Source organism: Silene latifolia, chromosome 9 (genome assembly GCF_048544455.1).
Source record: "Silene latifolia isolate original U9 population chromosome 9, ASM4854445v1, whole genome shotgun sequence".
Classification (NCBI taxonomy): domain Eukaryota; kingdom Viridiplantae; phylum Streptophyta; class Magnoliopsida; order Caryophyllales; family Caryophyllaceae; genus Silene; species Silene latifolia.
The window spans coordinates 178,967,513-178,977,920 of record NC_133534.1 but is presented as its reverse complement, the minus strand read 5'-3'; the positions used below and the strand labels follow the sequence as shown (position 1 = coordinate 178,977,920).

General features: G+C 41.1%; 1 non-coding gene across 1 annotated transcript; it reads right to left on the bottom strand.

The window, feature by feature from the left end:
- Positions 1-10,082: 10,082 nt before the first annotated feature.
- LOC141603441 (small nucleolar RNA R71) lies at positions 10,083-10,189 on the bottom strand. Its single transcript, XR_012525318.1, has one exon. It is a non-coding gene; the product is annotated as a small nucleolar RNA R71 (small nucleolar RNA).
- Positions 10,190-10,408: the final 219 nt, after the last annotated feature.

Here is a 10,408-nt window from a genome sequence, read left to right as displayed (position 1 = left end):
TGTCATCTTCCATTTAAATTCCGATCTCGAACTCAAGTAACTCAATAACCATGATCGCACTGGACCGTAAACGTAACTCGGCACAAAGGCCCCACAACTCAATACTAGTGGCCAAACTCAATCTCAATATCAATAGTTTAACTACACTCTCCTTTTACACATCAACCAACTAACAGAAGTAGGAACAAAACATATAGAACTCATTTGCAGAGATACCCCACAACGAAACATCTACTTGATCAAAACTACCATCTACAAACAAGTGCAATATAAACATTAAGATTTTACAATCCTACCCGACTAGAAACATGGTTACGTCTTCGTAACCACTTTTCAATTTTCATATACCTATGCAACAAAATCATTATCAACCACATGTGACAGGAAAGAATACATGATAAGAGATTGCACATCAACATTAAGGTCGAAACGAGGTTTTATTAAGGAATTAACTGATTGTCCACAAGTAGCATTTATTACTAGCTCATGCTTAACTTAAAAACACAACATCAAACTAAAAGAACAACAAGAAAGGAACCAAGGTTTACACGGTTTCACAACTAAACAAATTTGATGATCAATTATAGACTATGAACGAGCGAGAGCAAAATCAACAAAACAATTTAAGAACTTCTCACATTTGTAAACATATCACAGAAATAGATCTACCACTACTATCTATCACAATCACAGGATCTTATTGACATGTCCATACAACCATTTACTCACTCACTGGTTTAGGTCACGAATTAGGTCGATAAATTTAAGCAATCAACAACATACCCATAATTCATATTGTAAATTATAAAAATTGTTTGCACGATATCAATTCTGAAAACATGATTCCCAATAAAAGTAACTACATATGATCTATGACAACGACAACATTACTTCCATATCACACCTATGTTTCACATTTTAGCAACCATATCATTCAATTGTGTCCAGCAACTTAGTATAATTCATTCTCAGCAAAACAAGAGGTATTGTATAAATAGTTTAAACATATACATTTGCCATCATATACTTTGTAGAACACTAGCTATGATAAAAGATTAGCAACTTGAACAACTTCTCTGATTTGCATGATTGAATAATTAGGCAACTCGTAGGCTCAATTAAATGTAACTATAATGACTATCATTTAAACCAATGCATGTCATGTGAATCATCAAAAGAGTTATCCCATTATAATTGCCAACATAGTTATCATGACAATTTTTATTATAATATAATTGATAGTAACGACTCGAGAATATAGATATGCCAATTGTCATGTTATATCAAACAGTTTCCTTTATATCACACCCATACAATTGCAAGAATCACTTTAGCATTTTATGACAATATAATAACGAACATATTCAATAAGGAATAACAACATTGTTTATTATCAGGTTATAGTTTTAGGTCCAACTGAAATAATTTAATGCGATGAAGGTAATAAATATAACTATGGCACACAACTCATATGAAAGACATTAGAACTCAGATGCATCCTACATGTGTGAACATTTAGACACAATCATTACTACCATCCATGTGTAAACTTTTAAACATAACTATTATAATTTTTTTTTTTTGCGAGTATATTAGAACAATCAAATTACTTTTAATACCATCAATTTTTACTAAGATATGACAATATAGTTTTATACTTATATATATCCGACCACTATGCAAATATGATGAACATACTAGAGATATTACAACATGCCAAACATGCATAAAATATGCAACAACTGGACTCGTATAAAATATTTCACCCTTGATTAAGAATCAATTTAAGCTATCCAATTTTACTCACGCTATCATGCCAACAATGTTATCAACTAAGTTTTAATTTTATCACTTGTTAAGATACATAACTACTGAACATGCGTGCTACTATCGTCATATAAAGCATTATAAATTCACATTACTAAGGCTCATGAATTAATCAAACAACTGTGTGAAACTCAACCTAGAACACACATTTTACAAGTCATGTTTCACGTTGTAACTTTCAAAGATCACGAATAAATAACAGTTCGATTAAAACTTGATTCATATTATTTTTATAAAACACGGAGAGTTAAAAACATAGGGGAAAAAGAATTAGGTCTAAAGCACGAAAATTTCATTCTTAACGAATTTTACAACTCAGTTGGTCCAAACAAACATGTGACAGCAATTGGTCCAAAACTTGGGTCAGTTTGCAAAACCTACCGTTTAATATAGAGGCATCAAGAATTTTCGTGGCTTATCAATTTGAAAACATATGCGAATTTTATGATTGACGGAGTTGGAATTATGCGAAAATGATTAATACAATTTAAATGAGGATTTTTGCAAAATCGTTGGTCAAACATCACTCCACAAAAACTTCCTGACCACAGCCCACTAAAATATTTATTACTCCTAATCCGTATATCCTATAAGCATGAAACCAACGCCAAATGAACACTAACTCACGGGGCTATCTCCCATGAAATTTTCATCCATAGGCAATAAACAGAAAAGAAATGGCAGTAAGGTCAATTAAAGAGTACAATCAAACAAAACAAGTTTCAGCACTAAGTCGTTCATTTTCTATGTTCCAAACTCTTACAACCATATTATCGATACTAACCCATCCTAACTTAAATCTCACACTGTACTTTCGTAAACATCTATCCCGTAGAATCCCTTCGCATCTCGATCTACTCCGTACATCTAAATCACGATTGCTATGACTATAAACATGCAATTCAAAAGTGTTTCTAATTTTGTCACAAGACTATACTAGCATGGCTTTGGGATCACATAACCGCATATTACTAGACATAATAGTACTATCAGCACATCATTCAACATCCACCTAGGTAACTATCATCGACTCGCAATTATTTTCATGCTCACGACTACCACAACACTTCATTGATTATTAACCTGAACTCGAAATTTTATTTCTCATTTCCACAACATTATATGATCACGTCATCATTCATACAAAATACTTACCGTAGCGTTGCCCTGCAGAATGGTTAGAATATATGGGTCTCAAGGTATACATCAACTCCTTTATGCAATAATCAATGTATCAATCAGTTAACACTTAGGCAACGATATAGGAATTTCATGCTCAACCTCAAGCAACTTTTGCTACCCTTTCTCTCATATACACTCAGGGTTTCCGGGTCAAACTGAGAGGGCCGCTGGTTCGGTGTGAGGGGGCCCCTAACTCATACCTTACCTTAGTGTGCTCCTAACAGTTCTATCCCGGGGTTCATTTTATTTAGACACATCCTATGTTCATTGGGCTCATTGGTTTAGGCCTGAGGATCGTTCGCTCTGATACCACTTTGTAACACCCCCATTTATTTAAGGGCCTGAACTAGGACTCCTCAGATAAATGACGGTGTTACCATCTCGGAAACCCGAGGCAGTAGATAACAAAGGAAAGAAACACAGTACTTTATTAAAATGTTTATAGTGAGATTACAACTGGAATTAAAACAAAGCTTCCAAAAATATGACCAAAAGATAAGTCTGATAAAACTCCTAATAAGACTAAGGTGGGCTAGGAACTAAGTCAGTCATCCAAGCTCTCTCTTCCCGGCCAGCTCCCATCAGTCTCTGAAATACCTGTCAATATGCTCCCCAATAATTGGATCATCACAGGCGTACACGAATACACAGGGTCAGCCGCGAAGCTGAGTAGGGAAAACAATGCAACAATAAAATATGATATGCATGCTCCTCCGTCACCTCCATCTCCATCTCAACTCATATCTCATATCTCATACCCCGGACAACCCACCATACCGATCCCGGTAGACTATATATATCGACCGTAGCCGATCCGCCACCTTGTTGAGGACACTAGGGCAAGTCCTGCAGAACCCGCCTGGGCCTTATCACAACTCCCATCGTATCTCAACATCGTCACTCCTACACCATCCTCCAAGTCCAATGCATATGAAATGCTCAACAGTAATAACGCAACATAATATGTATATTAATGAATGAAATCATGCCAGCTACCGAACGTTGTGATAACATACTCAACACGATCAATTCAGTCAATCACCTTCCCGTATATGAATCATAACGTAAATCAACAATCCACGAATCAAGTCAACACAATTCAACAACAACGATAATAGGTCAAGTGTATTTCCCTACCTCAAGGTGCCCGCAATTCCAATTAAGTAGTTCAAGCAGTCCAGAAAATAAAGCAACAAATCTGATTATCGATCCTTCACGAATCCGTCACCTAAAACAATTATAATATTTATAATTACTAACTACTAAATATAGCAATCTCCCAAAATAGAAACTTTCCCGATATAGTAACTTTCCACTTTAACCAGTCCCGACTCAAAATCCATCTCTAATTATTTAAACGACTCGGGGATTAAATTAAATAACTAATATGATAAATAAAAGATTAAACGAATTATACGATTAAGAAATACCCGAATCAAACTTTAAACAACTCAAACATCCCGACTCAAACCCGTCTCTAATTAATTAATAACTCGGAATTAGATTAATTAATTAAGCATGCGATAACTTAACGAATTCTAATGATTAAACAATGACAAAAACCCGTTTCAAATCAAAACGACCCGTTATCAACACTACCCCTTCCCACGCGCTCACCCGCCACCACGCGCCACCACGAGGCCGTGTCAACCACCAGACACGTTCCCCAACACGACCCCACCACCAACCACCGGCACCGGCTGGTCGATCGTCACGCCGGCGAGTCGAACAGGGCGCAACACCACCCTAGCAGAGGTTGCCGCCACCAACAGCCCCCTTTTGCAACCCCATCGCCACCACTGCTATCAACGACACCCTATCCTACCACCACCATTCTGCTCGTCGTCAAGCCCCGCACCCAGACACAGTGGCGCTGCCGTTTCGACCTCCCCCGAGTCCACGGTGGCGCCACCCTAACCCTAACCACCTAAACTCGCCTGAAACTGCATACATAAACTCGTTGCTACCCCCCTGTCAAAGCCGCCTTTCACAACCACTACCACCACCCATAACCACCCCAACAACCACCACGTCACTCGTCTCTCACCACACTACCCTTATACCCTGTCAACAACTACCATAGACGCCAATATAAGACACGAAACAATCAACCAAAACCCGACATCAATACTAACACAGAGGAAATGGGTTGAGTACTTACCTTTCCGCCGCTACAACAGCCACCACGGCCACCCACAGTCGTCGACAAAAGCCCCTACCCCTTCCCTGCTGCGCCGTCAACACCCAGGCTCACTCTCTCTCTCTCTCTCTCTCTCTCTCTCTATGCGTGAAAGTTGATGTGGAAGCTGATGAAGGAGGGAGGCGTGAGGGAGGCGGGTTGAGGGAGGGATTTGGGTAGAGTTTAGGTTAATTAGGTTTAGGGTTTAGGGTTAATTGGGCTGAACATGCTATTGGGCCAACTCAAATGGGTCGAGGGTAAATGGGTTGGCTCACATTTCGAATTCCTTTTAAACCCGTTTTAATTAACTTAGCTCGATAACTTAACATAATTCTCGACTAACAATTAACCCGACATAATTAGTAATATAAAATGTATAATAATAAATAATATATAATAATATCCGTTTAATTAATTATATAAAATACGGGGTATTACATAGCGTTACAGAAACGCAAGATGAGACCCACCCGTTGTGTGGACACCACACTTCTTGATGACCTGGGGATTGAGACGGATGTCCATCATATTTTTAAGACCTTGGGGTTCACGGGGCTGTATCGTTTAAGGAAGCATTCCTATCCTTTTCTAACTTTGGAGTTCATGAGCTCGTTTAAATACGAGCCAGCTGAACAGTCTGCTGAGTTCCGTCTTATGAACACGAGTTTTGTGTTGACCATGGACCTCTTTGCTTCTCACCTTGGTTTGGCTAAGCCTCCCAAAGATTCCATCAGCGAGATTCTAGCTGAGTGCGGGGTTTGCTGCCTTATGCCATGTCTTTCTGGGAAGTCAGCTCCCACCGCCAGCAACATGTTGATTAACGATGTTCAACATGTCACTTTGAGGGTCTTCCTTTGTTATATATCGAATCTTCTTTATGAGAGACCGGATATGAGTAAGTTGAACAATCACGAGTTGTTGCTTTTGATATCTTATCTTAACCCGGAGCGGACTGAGAGGGTGGTCTTCAACGCTCCTGTCATGGTCTGTGCTAGCCTTGCTTTGATGGCTACTTCTACCACTCGCTACTTGAGTTGTGGTGCTTTTGCCACCCGGTTAGCTGAAAATCTAGCCTCCTTTGAGGCTCCTTCTGAGTACGCTCCCCTAGCCACACCGGTGCCTACCATGGACAGAGACTACTACCTCGACCTGAAATGGTTGAGAACCTTAGAGGATGGTAGCCTAGCTTGGAGGGTGTGGGGTATGAGCTGGATGAGGATACCGGCTCCTGAGCACCTCCCACCGACAGAGCCGTTATTCCCAGTTGTAGTAGCTGTGGACTCCGATGAGGAGGAGGAGGATGATGTACTCCGGCCGCGATAGACGTACCTCATTGATGATACGATTCTTCAGGTGATGCCCGAGCCGAGGAAAGGGGAGAACGTGAGAGCAGTGGAGGATAGACCCAGGCTAGGGAGGGGGCCATGTCGTGTGAGGGAGAGGACGGCTAAGACCCAGCCACAGCCAGCAGCGCCGCCTCAGTACCCATTTTCTTGTTACCCCTACCTCGATACCCCGGAGACACGTTCGAGCTACTTGGCAGAGAGAGTGTCCTCTACCTTGACGCTCAGGAACATGCATGAGATAGCGTATGCTCAGGGTATTGGGACCGAGGGACCACACCTAGTGTGGTGGAGCGGAGTTGAGGACTACAGTGGGGTTTTCCACTCTTACGGGGTGGACCAGACAACATGGGGGACACCACAGTCCTTTGCTTTTGGTGGTTTGACCCCATGATACGAGAGTCCTGGAGCTGGGGCAGGAGTCGATGCGGGTCTTGGGTCATCAGGAGCAGGCACCTCGGGAGGGGATGGTGGTGGAGATGAGATGATGGATGAGCAGCAGCAGCAGCAGCAGGAGTAATACTCCTTTCTTTCTCTTTGTCTATGGTTTGGTTGTGTTGGATTGTAGTAATCGTTTTTAGTTAGTAATTTTATACTTGGTTTGTATGGATGGCCATAAGGCCGAATTTGCTTAGTTTGAACTTGTTTGCAGAATTTTGGGGGTCGGGTTGTCATCCCGACTCGCGCTTATGTGACAATTTCTATATATATTGTGTGTTATGACAGGAAGATTTTGAAGGTTTTGACTTGTGGCCACTCGACAGAGTGCCCCTCACTCGGTCGAGTAGCTGCAGGTGTGACAAGGATGGAGTATTCTGATCTCAGTCTACTCGATCGAGTAGCCAAGACACTCGATCGAGTAGAGGGCACTCGATCGAGTACCCTATATACTCGATCGAGTAGCACTGTTACAGGAACATTTCGTTATTTAAAATCGTTTTAATGTTAATATCTGATATAGGATTCTTTTGCACCCTTTTTCCCCTCTAATTTCATGCTTTCCGACTCCATTTGAGTCGGTTTTGTACTTCCTTTCTCAAATTTCGTGTCCCAATTCCCTTTACTATGACGTTGTGGCCTCCTTGTAGAAATTAAGGCGGGAACGGGTGAAATGAAGCAAGGAAGACGTGTTTACTAAGCTTTGCATGAAAGAAGAAGGGAATCATGCTGAGAGGTATTCCCAGCTAGTAGGCCGGCAGCCGGTCAGCCGGCTGGGAGTGCATGTGTATACAACTGAAGATAAAATCAAGCAAGGAGCATCCCCAGCCGGTGGCCCGGCAGCCGGCTAGCTGGCTGGGAGAACATATAAGCTGAAATCACAAGTTTTTGAAGGAAGTTACAGGAACTTCCCAGCCGGTCAGATGATGACCGGCGGCCGGCCACCGGTGGGAGTTCCCCAAACCGTAAGTCAAGATTCAAGTCAAACGTGTCCCCCAGCCGGTCAGTGACCGGCAGCCGGATGACCGGCCAGGCATATCTGATGACTTCCAAAATTTATTTCAACTTCCAGGAACCTCCCAGCCGGCCAGAAGACCGGCAGCCGGTTGACTGGTCGGGAGTGCAGACTCGTGTTTTCAAGCCCATTTCAAATCCTACCCTAATCCTGGTGGAAACTATATATACCCCCTCCCTTAACCATTTGTACACACTCTCCCAGATCTGAAATTATTTCCTTTTCCAAGTCTCAAACTTTGTTAATCATTTTGTTAATCATTCCTTAATTAGACAAGTTATTCAATTAGTTAGTAATTGAAATTGGGTTGTAAGAAGATTGAAGGTTCCTCCTTCTTTATTTTTCTATCCTAATTCCTTTTCTTGCTATTGAGTTGGTATTATTTCTCTCCCTATTTTCATTAGTTTACATTTGCTTTTTCTTTAAGTTGGTTTGGTTGTTTATGTTAAATTTGCATCTTTGTTGTTTGATTGTTGTTGTTTTCTTTATTGTTCATCTTTTCATTTTTCATCTTTGTTGTTTACACCCAAAGATTCAATCTTTGAGTTGATTGTGTTAAAGATTGTGTCTTTTAGTTTACTCATCCTTGTTATTAGATTAAATCATCTTTATTCATAATTATTGTTGGATTGTTGCATGTTTAGAAGTAGAATTCATCCTCCCACCATGTTTATGCTTAAAGACTCCATCTTTATTGTTTATCTTGCCTTTAGAAACATGATGAGTGAGTAGTTACCCTTCTAGGGTTTAAGGGGAGCCTAAATAGGATTAGTGGGCATGATTAGTTGATAAGTTTTGAGTCTTTGGTGTAGGAATTTGTCTTTCTTAGCATTGCATACAAGGTGTTTGACGAATTGTGTGAGTGAAAGCTTGTGTCTTTTTGTCTTACTAACTTAATTCCTCCTTTGAATGAAAATTTGTTGGTGGTCTTGTTGCATGTTTTGAGTTAGTTGTTGCTCAACGAAAGTTGGTAACCGCCTCTAGGACGAACCCTCACCTTAGACTATTTTATCGACTTGTCGCCCTTAGTTCATTTAGGTGACCCCGAAGACCCTAGTCTCTTAATCAATCGTATTCACCTTCATTCAATCGTTTATTTAGTTGCTCTAGTAGTTAAAATCAAAACCCTTTTCCTTCATTTTTGACTAGACTTGACTCTTAGTTAGGCTAAGTGGAAACCCCCGCCGTCTTCGTGTTCGATCCCGATTTACAACTAAATTGGGTTATTATTGTTGGTGGTAAGTGTGTTGACCCCACCGTTGAAAACTTAACCATCAAATGGCGCCGTTGCCGGGGATGGCGTTAGGTTATGCTTAGTTTTTGCTTAGAGTCTTTGCTTTAGTCTTATCTCAATTGTTAGTTTGTTTTAATAGTTGTGTGTTCTTTGTAGAGTGTGTGATTTCTTGCCTTCCCCTAGTGTGTAAAAATACTAGGAGACTACCGATTTGTCAAGTGCATGCCTAGAAGGAACCACCAAGCTCTTCTCTTCAACTCCGACCCAGAAAGGCTTTTTAGGATCTTGAGGACAAGGACCCTTGAGAGAATTAGGAATAGTTCCCCTCAAGCAAACGTGGACCAACCAAATTCACACATCCCACAAAATATTGATACCACAACCACACTTCAACCAAACCTCACAATTGAGACTCTACTAGAAAACCCTTTTCATAACTTCCCTAATTATAATAGCCCACCTCAAACACCACCACATCAAATACCAAATCCACCACCACAAATGGCTCTTAGAGATCATAACCGGCCTAACCATAATGATTCATGTAACCCTATCAATTTTGGCACCTTGGCCCCAAACAACTTTGAAATGCATCCCGCCCAAGTCGGGTTAATTGAGAAGGACTTGTTCGGGGGGCATATTGAAGAGGATGCCCATGCTCATCTCCGGAAGTTTAAGAGGAAAGTTTCAATGATGAAGAAGAATGGGGTGTCCGAAGACACCTTGAGAATGATGTTGTTTCCGTTTTCATTGACGGGCAAAGCGGGCCGATGGTTGAACATTCACCCACCGGATACTTTTACTACTTGGGATGCTTTGGCTAAAGCATTCATGGCCAAATATTACCCTTCCTCAAAGACCGCGATGCTCTGTAATGAGATTCATACGTTTCAACAAGAGGATGGGGAGTCTTTGGGTGAAGCTTGGGACCGTTATCAAGACTTGATAGCAAGTTGCCCCCACCATGGAATACCGGAATGGTACATCACTCAAACATTCTTCCAAACTTTGCTACCAAGGACTAAGGAGATGGTAAATGCCTCCGCGGGGGGAGGATTTGATCACTTGAGTGATGAAGAGGGCACGGCATTGATCAAGAAAATGGTAGATTCGGAGGCAAACTATGGTTCTAGAGGAAACATGCTAAGAAGGAATGGGAAGTTTCCTAAGGAAAACGCCTCCAACTCCGA